The sequence below is a fragment of the Amphiura filiformis genome, chromosome 19 (genome assembly GCF_039555335.1).
Source record: "Amphiura filiformis chromosome 19, Afil_fr2py, whole genome shotgun sequence".
In the NCBI taxonomy this organism is placed as follows: Eukaryota; Metazoa; Echinodermata; class Ophiuroidea; order Amphilepidida; family Amphiuridae; genus Amphiura; species Amphiura filiformis.
In genome coordinates this window covers 51,905,108-51,917,680 of record NC_092646.1, presented here as the reverse complement: position 1 = coordinate 51,917,680, position 12,573 = coordinate 51,905,108, and the positions used below count along the sequence as shown (strand labels likewise).

General features: G+C 38.3%; 1 long non-coding RNA gene across 1 annotated transcript; it reads right to left on the bottom strand.

Annotated features, from left to right (window-relative positions):
* Positions 1 to 877: 877 nt before the first annotated feature.
* LOC140140766 (uncharacterized) lies at positions 878 to 12,350 on the bottom strand. Its single transcript, XR_011857282.1, has 4 exons — positions 12,271 to 12,350; positions 10,550 to 10,735; positions 6,034 to 6,119; positions 878 to 1,642 (listed from the first exon to the last, which is right to left on the bottom strand). It is a non-coding gene; the product is annotated as an uncharacterized lncRNA (long non-coding RNA).
* Positions 12,351 to 12,573: the final 223 nt, after the last annotated feature.

Here is a 12,573-nt window from a genome sequence, read left to right as displayed (position 1 = left end):
ATGAAATTACTGTAAATATTATAGTAACATACACTCATATAGGCTGATACCATTTCATGGTTCAGCAAAAACTATGACCAAAGAGGGCTAGCCATTTTTTAAAATTTGATAGTGGGCCAAAGATGTACATTGTATTTCTAATTAAAGCTTTCAAGATGTTAAATCTCAAAATAATAACAGAAATAGCATTTTTTGGTTGCAGGCTAGATGTGGCATACGTGGTGGGGTGGCCTCAAAATGAGCTCTTGCTTACATACATGTATGTTGTTATTTTAAGATCATTTCTGCATTATATCAAACATCAGTATATTTGTAGATTTCATAATTAATATTGTCCAGCATCCACTGTTACACACATTACAGGTACATGAATAACCTACAACACATCTATCTCTGCTAGACCTAAAGTTCCTTGTATAGACCCTATCGAACAACCTCACCTGGAAGGGTATAACAATTGAAATAGCAGACATGTTGGTGGACAGAGGGAAAGGTCTTTAGTTCGATTCCGCAACCATTCTTTCGAATTGCCCTATGGTACCTTATGGTTGACAAAATTTTATTTAAATGAGGACATAACGTAGTTATTTGAATTCTTCTATACGCTCCCTATGAATTGAGCAATGCAATTTTGCTAAAGCTCACTACCATTCGGAAGATGCTGTGAACTACATTTTTTTTTTTTTTTTTCCAACAAAACATCGTATACCCTTAAATGAAGCAACAGAATTTGTGGATCTAATAATTAATACTAGCGAGCTGGTTCCAAATTGGCACAATATGCTGTAAAAAGCCCATCTTGTGGCACTCAGTTTTAGAAAGCTGATTTACCAGTAACAAAGGATAAATGAAAATCTGGTGGTAATGCGGTGGGACGGTCTTTGTTAATTCCATTAAAAACTACATAATCATCTAGATTAATGTCATATAATCCCAGATTGCACTTATACATGTATATTATTGAGATCAGAGAAGATGATAAAAGAGGAGGTCGCTCGCTGCCCACATCAAATAAATAATGTGTGCATCCGCCTATTGATGAAAATAATGATCTAATCCGATTGATCAACTAATACGATAAGTGGCTTTATGAGTCACGACTGTCTAGCTCTAAACGGCGCATGCCCGGATATCAATTTGTTACGTCAGTTGACCGCGAAATATAATTTCTGTATTGTTTGGCATGACCGGCTGCTAAGGTTGACCCGAGATCCCTGTGAAATAGACCCTCATTTTGGATCCAAATAGCTTTTCTCATCTTCTCTGTTGAGATCAACATATTCTCTTCTAAATGGAAGAAGAGTTAGTTCTGTTAACATTTCTTTGTATTCAGCCTTGGGATAAAAGTTTAACAGCAAGTGACTATGTACTACTAACTAGTCCTCCAAGCCTAATTGATAGGTAGGCCTACTGTACATGTAGATTAATACATGTAGGTCCTACCAGCCATTTTGTTGACAAGTTGTTTTCCCCTCAAATTTTAATTCGCTTGAACCTAGTCGAAGTGCCAATTAACATGCTATATGGCACAGGTGTTTGCATTTACTTTACACATCGTCATCACTCATCACTACAGTATCATCATCTCGATCCATCTCTTGTTGATGCAGATGATTCCTTCCAGTACAAGTTCAAATTTCATCTGTAAAGAAATAAACCAAAATATAAATTAAAAATTTAATTTTTTTAAATCAGATTGTTCAAAATTTAAATCTGATTTTTTTTTAAATTCTGATTCTTTTTTATTTATATTGATTTGTTTATTTATTTTTATTCCAAGAACTATACCCCATGATAAAGTCAAAAGAGACCAGTGGAAAGCTAGACATCACATAATACACAATCCTATCAGGTATTTACAAATATTCTAAATGTGTTTTACATGCGAAAATTTCAAAGAAAATATTTGGTAAAATCATGGGAAAAACTTGTTGCATTCTACATCTTGAGGGTGAATTTGTAGCAATAGATAAAATGACATCATAGAGGTATTTTAATTGTATCCAAAAGTTGTAGAAGCATTAGGAATTAGGTAAAACCATCAATTTAAAGGGCATTTTGTGATCCACAGCCTCATCCCCCACTTTTCTCAAAAAAAAGTTGAGATTTTTATATCACTGAAACCTCTGGCTACATAATGTTTATGTACAAAATATTTCTTGCAGATTAATTAGTTTAGCAAAAAGATATGTGCACCAGAACGAAATTACAACATATTGTCTATGGAGCAGTGTAATACGCATAGTCATGCATAACTCGCAAACGCAATATCGGAATCAACTGCAATTTTCAGAATATGCTTTTTTCGTGGATATGTACTGAAAAATGTCATAAATAGAGGATGCTAGGATCACGAAATACTCCTTCAAGAAAGAATTAATCTTACATTTATCAAAAAAAAATTTGAAACGAGTCATGTGATTTAAATTGCGATTTGATTCAACATGATTTAAATCAAAACCCAGAATGATTCCATGAAATTTGATTTGTTTTATGATTCTCAATTATCCAGTAGCTGAAATTTACATAGTAGTTGATTTACAGAGCTTCAATTCAACTGTAAGTAGGTAGCTGCACCTGAAACAAGAATTGTCTTTAAAAGGGCATTAAAGACAAAGTTCACGGATCAGGTATACAGGCTGTAGCAAAATGATTATGGACATGACTGGACATAACAGGATGCGTTATGGGTCATAGGTCATACAACGGGCGTGTTATGTGTCATAGGTCATATAACAGGGTGCATTATGTGTCATAGGTCACATAATCGGGCGTGTTAAGTGTCATAGGTCACATAACAGGGCATGTTATGTGTCATAAGTCATATAACAGAGCGAGTTGTCATGTCATAGGTCACATGTGATAGGTCACATAACTGGGCGCATTATGTGTCAAAGGCACAGAATTAAAGACAGGGAATAGGGACTTGACCATATTAATACAGGCATGGAGCAATTGGGGTATTCGGTTTCCCTCGGAATGCACTTGAGGCATTCGTTGTCATGCAAGCGCGACAAGGATGAAGGGCACATTTGAGGGACTCACTTGGCGCGACCGGCACACAAGTACCAAGACGCTTCAGGTGAGATGCCACATTTGTTTTCGTTCATCTAGGCGCCCCGTCGGCAAGGACCCGAATACCCCCAATTTTCTCCCCATAGCTGACAGCTGAAAGGTCATATAACAGGCGCGTTATGTGTCATAGGTCACATAACGGGCGTTATGTGTCATAGGTCATATAACAGGTGTGTTATGTGTCATAGGTCACATAGCGGGCACGCGTTATGTGTCATAGGTCACATAACGGGTGCGTTATGTGTCATAGGGCACATAACGGGGTGCTTTATATGTCATAGATAATAGCTGACAGCTGAAAGGTCATATAACTTGGCGTGTTATGTGTCATAGGTCACATAACGGGCGCGTTAGGTCATATAACAGGTGTGTTATGTATCATAGGTCACACGTTATGTGTCATAGGTCACATAACGGGTGCGTTATCGTCAGGTCACATAACGGGTGCATTATGTGTCATAGATCACGACGCAGTGCGCTATGTGACATCATAACTGGGCGTTATGTGTCATCATATAACGGGCGCGTTATGTGTCATAGGTCATATAACGGGGCGCGTTATGTGTCATAAGTCATATAATTGGACGCTTTGTGTCATAGGTCACATAACATGGCAAGTTATGTGTCATAGGTCCACAGAGGAGCGAGAAAACAGAGCCTGTACTACCAGTCAAAGTCTCCGCATCATCCGAAAATGAGGGCCGATTGTTCCATGAAATGCTACAGGCGAGACTGCTACGCAATTACCGCATATTTTCATGGTCTATCGCATAATCGCGAAAGCACGCAACGCTTAAGGCACGCAGCGCTGGCGTGATTGTTTGACACGGCACAATCGAACAATCGGCCCTCATGAATATGCGAGAACTCAGCGTATACAATACACAGGGACTTTGGTGGTACGCTCTGTTTTCTCTCTCCTCTGTGCATAGGTCACATAATGGGGCACGTTATGTGTCATAGGTCACATAACAGGGTGCGTTATGTGTCATAGGTAACATAACGGGCGCGTTATGTGTCAGGTCATAACGTGGCACGCTATGTGACATCATAACTGGACGCGTTATGTGTCATAGGTCATATAACGGGGCGTGTTATGTGTCATAGGTCATATAATGGGACGCTTTGTGTCATAGGTCACTTAATGTCGCGCATTATGTGTCATAGGTCACATAACATGGCCACAGAGGAGCAAGAAAACAGAGCCTGCCAGTCAAAGTCTCCGCATCATCCGATAATGAGGGCGATTGTTCCATGAAATGCGACAGGAGAGATTGCTACGCAATTACCGCATATTTTCATGGTCTATCACGTAATCGCGAAAGCACGCAACGCTGGCGTGATTGTTTGACACGGCACGATCGAACAATCGGCCCTCATGAATATGCGAGAGCTCAGCGTATACAATACACGGGAACTTTGGTGGTACGCTCTGTTTTCTCTCTCCTCTGTGCATAGGTCACATAATGGGGCACGTTAAGTGTCATAGGTCATATGACGGGGCGCGTTATGTGTCATAGGTCATATAACTGGCGCTTAATGTGTCATAGGTCATATAACGGGGCGCGTTATGTGTCATAGGTCACATAACCGGGCGCATTATGTGTCATAGGTCATATAACAGGGCGCGTAATGTGTCAAGTCATATAACGGGGCGTGTTATGTGTCATTGGTCATATAACGGGGCGCGTTTTGTGCCATAGATCATGTAACGGGGCACATTATGTGTCATAGGTCACATAACCGGGCGCGTTATGTGCCATAGGTCACATAACGGGGTGTGTTATGTGGCATAGGTCACATAACGGGCACGCGGCGTGTCATAGGTCATATAACGGGCGTGTTGTATCATAGGTCATATAATGGGGCATGTTACGTGTCATATAACGGGTGCGCGTTATGTGTCATAGGTCATATAACGGGCGCGTATCTGTCATAGGTCATAGAACGGGTGCTTTATATGTCATAGGTCATAGCTGACAGCTGAAAGGTCATATAACGGGCGCTGCTTTTGTGTCATAGGTCACATAATGGGGTGCGTTATGTGTCATAGGTCACATAACAGGGCGTGTTATGTGTCATTGGTCACATAACAGGGCACCTTATGTGTCATAGGTCACATAACGGGCACGCGATACCCGGCCAGAGGTCATATAACAGGGCACGCTATGTGTCATAGGTCATATAACGGAACAACTATCATACTATAGCCTAACCTAACCAGGGGAAGTTGAGAGAATTTAATTTCCAAATTTGTCATTATATATAAAGTGCCCCAATTATTGACAGAAAATATAAGCAAACATTACTGGGTAGATATGTATCAATTTCTATGAAGCATGAAGGTTATGGTTTTATCATGTTCAAGAATATAAACTAATTTTTATTTGGCCCGCCTCACAGTGGCCCCGGTTTTTGGTAGTAAATTGGCTTAGTGAAAAGTCCAGTGTATTTCGCCTATATGCCCTGCCTCATTACTTTGTAAATAATAACTCGCCAATTAGTAAAGCCTGTTATAATCATGTGATGGCCACAATCCAATAGTAAATATGATTAGAAAAAAGGATATTTCATACACTGTACAGTCACATTGGTAGATTAAATGGGCTAAATTGTTCTTGACATGTGAGGCAGGATTAGAAAAGACATTCAAACGAGGGTATGAGATATTAGGAAATATTTCCTAGCCTCTTAACCACAGGGTTGGTGGGCTACAACAGCTATTCAAAGACACATGGTATATAAGGGATAAATTGTGCATAGGAGATGTGAGTGGAAGTGAAATTAGAAGTTCACTCCGTGAAAAAAAACTAGGTATAATTCTGGACCATTGTTTGAGGTATCATTTATTAATCATTCTGGACCATTTTGAGGTATACATTTATGAAGTCTATTTGCATTAGGCCGTGTGACCTAATCCTTCTTTATCATCCAATAAAGCAAATGCATTGTACATACCGGACTTTTGATGTAAACATTCTGATTTGTAAGCCAGTTGCTGCATTACCTAACAGTTCACTTCAAGTTGACATCACTGATATCACCTAGTGTGGAAATTCAAGAAATAAGATTTTATAAAATGGAGCAACCTTTTACAAGAACAAACATTTATCCTCCAGGTTTCTGAAAAAGGGCTTCTCCATGCTGCACTTAATACATGTAAAAGAATCCTAGCTCCAAAGTTACATGGGAGGTGGGTCTGATCAAATTCAAAATGTATTAGTGAATTGTTTGGCTATTTATTTGCACGCTAAAGTAAACTGCGCAGCATGAGCACCCTTTCATGCTTTGGATAAGTGCTTCAAATTTCTTGATCAATCATAACTTAAACATGCATCACTCATGCACTGCCACGGTGGCGAGAAGTGCCACACGTTACTTGCCTTCTTCGTGAGTTGTGTCTGAGATCAATGGGGGTACGGCAGTAGCACGCACATTTCAATTTAGCTTTTTGCAAAATTCATGCCTTTAAGGCCTAACTATAAGACAGTGCTCAAGATCTTGGCAAATCTTGATAAAGTTTATGTTTATCATATAGGTTAAATTATGTGTAGATTCATTTTTTTAGAACTAAAAACCTGGTTTCTCGTGTGTTTTAGAGAAAAAAATGGATTTGGGGTCTTTTTTTGCTGAAAATTGGCATTTTTTGGTGACAATTTTTTTCACAGTAGATTTCAAATATGCTATTGTACCTATTAAACTATTAAATATTGTTAATTTTGTAATCTAAATTATTAGACAATAGTATGTTTATTCCATTAAAACAATTATTTTAAGTATAACTTGTTTACTTAATCCTTATTTTGTTCACAATTTAATAAGCTGCATGCTGGTATCAAATTGAAACTAACTATTTTTATTATAGGTATTCAAACTAAAGCGTGTAAAAAGTATTGGTATTTTAAAAAAAAATCAAAACTCAAAACGAAACAAGCTTTTGAGATAAAAATGCAAACTTGTTGTGCCCACATTTTTTTCAAATCCTAATTTATAATAGGCTCCCCTATTAGGGCGTTATTTGCTGGCATTTTAGCATAGACAGGCATAGGGAAAAAGTAAACCAGATTTTGTATTTCTGATTACAGATTCATAATCTGCATAAAATTTCACCTAGAAAAATTTGACCATAATATCAGTAACTTCATGTTCAACCCATTTTGGCCACCAAATGGTGCCAAGATCTTGAACACTGTCATAAGCAGCTCGTAATCATGTGTGAGATGGGAGTAAGGACTCATAAAAAAAAAAAAAAAAATGTTGATATTTATACAGCACCTTTCACATGTATCAAAGCACTTTACATTAATTCCGCTGTCATTAGAATATGTCAGCTCCCAAGGCATGCTCATACCTTTGGGCGGCGCTCAATGGACATTATTCCTAACAGCTCCCCATTTCACCCCTGGGTAGAGAGAGGCAATTGAGGTAAAGCGCCTTGCCCAAGTGCACAACACAATGGCACCGCTGGGGCTCGAACTCGCAACCCTCCGATTGCGAGGTAAACCCTGTACCGCTGCGCCACCGTGCCCTCATCATGGTCCATCATGGATTATGCACACAGCTGGGCTTAATATGCGTATGCATGCCTGACGACACTTTTGTGAATTTACAGCCTTTATTGAATATTGATGCACAATACTATTAAAAACAAAAATAATTCTCGCTTATTATGAAATGTCAACATTTTTGTGGGGGTTTGTGAACTGTATTGGGCCAAAAATAGGCTTTGGAGCTAAATTTTTTTTCAAAAAATTGAGCTCAAGAGTTGAATTTTCACTCTTTCAGAGTTTGAGGCTCACTGAACTGGATCATGATGCAAATGTGGGTGGCTCTTTAAAAGGAACAGCCGAAGAGCCTGAAAAAGGGACCCTTGACCGCCGAACATACCCGTACACCTTTACATGTGAGTGACTGGGGGATCAACAAATTTTGCACATATTGATGAAAAAGTGAAACATTTTGTCATTTTGGGTGCCACCATTGTCTGTGCTGTTGTGACTACTTAGATGAATGAACATTGCAATCTGAGAATGTTAGTTTTAATTACACAATTTAATGAGTTTTCCAAGATCTTTCATGTCTTTGGGGATTGAAATACTGTTTTTCACATAATAATATCTTGAAGTTGTGTCGGCACTTTTGTTTCATTTTACTGGACAAGACCAGCTAATAATTAAAAAAACATGAAAATTACTATGAAAACACAACAGTTTGAAATAACATGCATCCAGCTCTGCCTTAAAATCAATTGCTTTAAGGGGTACTACACCCCTGCCCAATTTTGTGCCTATTTTGCATTTTTCTCAAAAATTATAGCACATTGCTGACAAGTAAGATATGTATATTAAGCCAAGTAAAATAAAAAACATGTTTCACGTCCGGGTTTTTGAAAAAAAGGAGGAAGAGGGGGCTTTTTATTTTTTATCGCAGAATCAGTGTAAATACCCATAATTTTTTTTTTTTTTTAGCATATATACAATAATGACTGGGAAAAGGAGGAGGCCTCTTTTTATTTGTTGTTCTGAGAGATAGGCCCCCTCTAACTATCACAAAACCTTATAAAAGTGTTTCTTGTATATTAGCAAGGCTTATATAGAAAGCATCTCTACATGTACTTCCTAGACATAGTTTTTGGAAAGTTAGAACTGAATTTCAAAAAATAAAAATAAAATTGAAGAAACCTCAAAAAAGGAAGCGGGGTGGCAACAACAATGCTAGCTATTGTGTGTACCTCTGCCTACATACACAAATGTATGGTGAAAATGTAACAGATTCTGCAGCAGTTGGAAAACTTTTGGGCATTTTGAATTCCATATAATTTGTCTCCTAGTAACTTCTGTGCAAACCCAACTACCTAATTAGATAGAAAATATTCTGCTCGTAATGAAGGTGAATATAGCATTTTTGTACAGTCACGCATAAAAAGTTACGCACAAAAGAATTTTTTATCATCAAATAAAACTATTTTCCCAAAGATGTACAATTATGCTATATTCAGTTTTACAATCTAGACCCTCAGAGCAAAATCCTGCTGTGCAAAAATCAGACAATTTGGTTGTGTAGTTTAGGAAAATACAGGCATTTGAAGGTCAAAATTGGCACATAATACTGATAATAGCGCCCTCAATGGTGAAAATCACATATATTTACCTTAAAAGTCCTGGCAAAAGAGTTATTTTTGTGATTTCAACCATTTTAAAAATGTTGTAAAGAAGGAAATATAGCAATTATGACCCTGAATTTTTAATATTTGCATAAATGAACATTAAATAAACAAAAACAATACATGTTGTGCCTTCTTTGGCTTTATTCCCACAATTATCGCTCCGTGAATATGCAAATTTATGACAAAATCAGGATTTTCCTGAAAATGGGGTAAAAATGCCAAATTTTGTGAATCTTTAAGAGGCTGTATCTTCGCAACGGATTGTCCGATTGAGTTGATTCAAGAGGTTTTTTAAATCATTTTGCAGCAGGAAAAGACAGAAAAAGTAATTCCAGGGTTGGGTTTGAAATTTTCATGTGACCACCCTACTTATAGGGGCAAGGACTAAAACTACTGCGCTGGAAATTTTATTTTAGCAGAGACAACAGTTGTGGAGTTACAGTCAAAAATGAGGGAAAACCAATATTTGATCAATAAATTAATAACTACTTGCTTTACTGCCACTTACAAAGTAAGCACCACCAGCACTGATGGGCATATTACAACTGGGCCACCTCTGGTTGCAATGATAGTAAGTGCCACACCACATTTGACCAGTTGTGGCTGACTTAAAGCCATATAATGTATGATTTGCTCCACAGCAACGCCTCGATTTTTCTTGAATTTCTACTTTTGCATGATTGTAATGCCCAGTGGTGTAAAATATCACACGAAAGACTAGCCCTACTACAGGGCCTTATTTTCTTTTCTTTTTTACATGCTATACTCAGAGACACGCTATACCCCGAGAACTGCTTAACCCACTAACCGCTGTCCCCGAGAAATACAGCAGTTAGTGGACAGCGGTTAGTGGGTTAAGCAGTTCTCGGTTTATAGCATGATGTCTCGGAGTATATAGTATGTAAAAAAAAAAAGAAAAAAAGGCCCTGTAGTAGGGCTACGTAAAGACTAAGCCTGAAGTGCTTTAATTACAGTAAAATTTAAGTTTTATATATATTAAAACCAAAGATCTCCAGTGTTCACCAATCGAGTGCTTGCTAGCAGTCAGTGAATGTCAGCTCATGTGTACACACGTATCATTGAATCAATGACATATAAATATGCAAGTTGCTATTTGTTGTACATCTTCATGGACAAATTGTGTACATCCCAGCTGCGCGATGCTTGGTGCAATAATAGATCAATGTAATACGAACAGTAAGCTAAATACACACTGGAGTGAAATTACAATTTTCTTCATATTACCTCATTTGTTTGGCTCAAAATTAAAAGGGGCAATGTGATAAGTGAAAACTAACATGTACTCACTTTATCTGACTCATATAATGTTTCATATGGTCCATGCAGTGCTGGTTGAGATTTGCTGTGAACATACCAGGTTGGATGATCTGTGTCTGTAAAGGAGAATCGTTGAAGCACTTTTTCACCAGTTATCAAGAGCTGTGTAGCCTGTGTTGTGCCATGCAAAACCAGACAGAAGTGAGGAACAAATCCCTGAGAAAAATAAATTGCATATGTATAACAGAATAATCATTTTATAGGAGTTGAAAGAATAACTTTTTATACTGAGTAAATCCTATAATCCAAGTATTTTTCTTCCTGGTCCTGGTAAATGTGTGTACGTATCGTAGAGTTTGAAAAACATTGAGGGTGTCCCTATGAACTATGTTACAATATTGCTTTACCTTAATTGACAAATCTCAATCAGCACCAATTTGAAAACGGGCCAACATTTTATGTGTTATGATAAAAAGCATTCATACACTCCTAGATAGTGAGAACCAAATAGAGCAAGCATTAAATATTGTATAATTGCACTGGCTCGCACTCCGCGTAGTGTTTTCGGACGCGTTCATTTTCTTTCGGGTGGATTCATTTATATTTGTTTGCATTTTTCCAACATTTTTGTTATAAGAATTGCAAAAATCACAGGTTTTTTAGTCGTGTATGACATAGGTTAATAAATACGTATCACATGTTGCTCGAGAAATTGTAAAAAATAATGCACTACTGAGTTCCCAAAAGGGGGGGGTGCATTAGACGCATCAACATCTCAGTACGTATGCATTATTTTGTACAATTTCACTCACAACAAGTGATATGCGTTTATTAACCTATAATTAAGTCCCTGGGATTAAGTCCCACTTTTGGCACTGATCTACATACTATAGATAATAAGGGTTCAGAGCTGTTCAGACATTTAAACAAGTATATACAATCATTTTGTCTCCTACAGTTTGTCCACTCTGAAGTACAAAGTGCCAACGCACGCGTATACCACACGTTAACAGTGCATAGTGCTGCGTCTCTGCTGCAGGTATGCGTGCCTTCAAAGTCGGCACAATGTGTACGTCCGCGTCGTTTGATATTCGCATAGAAGTATATGTTACACATTACGTAGGGATCAACATTTAACCATAAATTGCCTCAGGCAAAACTCACATCCTGGGAACTAAATACTACGCAAGGTCATTTTTATTTAACTCATTGAATCATGTGTGCCATATAGGCCTACTGCCTTTAGCTATAATGACAGCCATGGTGATGTGGTCAACTCATTGACAGATACCAACCTCAGGAGGGAATTCATTTTTTGATCAATTCTCTTTGCAGTGGCGTAACTAGGGGGGGGGGCAACATTCCCCGGCGCTACCCTTAGGGGAGGCGCCAAATTGACCAATTCAGCATCGATTCTGCGCCCCTCCAAGCGATGAAAGTCAAAAAATTGCACATTTCAGCACAAAATCAATTTAAAGAACATTTTAAGAACGATATTCAACTTCTAGTAACCAAAATTAATTAGTGGTAGGCCTTATTTGACCATAATTTCGCGGGCTCCGCGCGCAATTGCTTCAAGAATTGAAAATTCTGGGTGGCGGGGGGTAGGGCCAGGTGCCAATTTTGTTGGGCGCTACCAACCCTAGTTACGCCACTGTCTCTTTGTGATACTTGCCATCTTGTCAACCGTGCCCTCATCTTGTCTAAAATCGACTATGGCAATGGACTAGCTCCTATAGGGTCAAACAAACCTGACATTCAGTGTATATTCAACGCATCCAGAACTGGGCTGCGAAGATGATATATGTCAAGTCCGTAAACATGCAAGATCATCATGCCACTCCATGTTTGGAAGAACTGCATTGGTTGCCTGTGGAAAAAGAATTTGTTTTGAAGTACATTTAATCGTTTACAAATGCATGAATCATATGGCTCCTAATTACATCTCCTCTTGTATCCCGGGGGGTCACTCCTATTGTGGCCTGTACACCATCCGCGATAATCAACTTTTGAAAAGCACCCTAAACAAGGATTTAACCCTTGGCTACATTGCA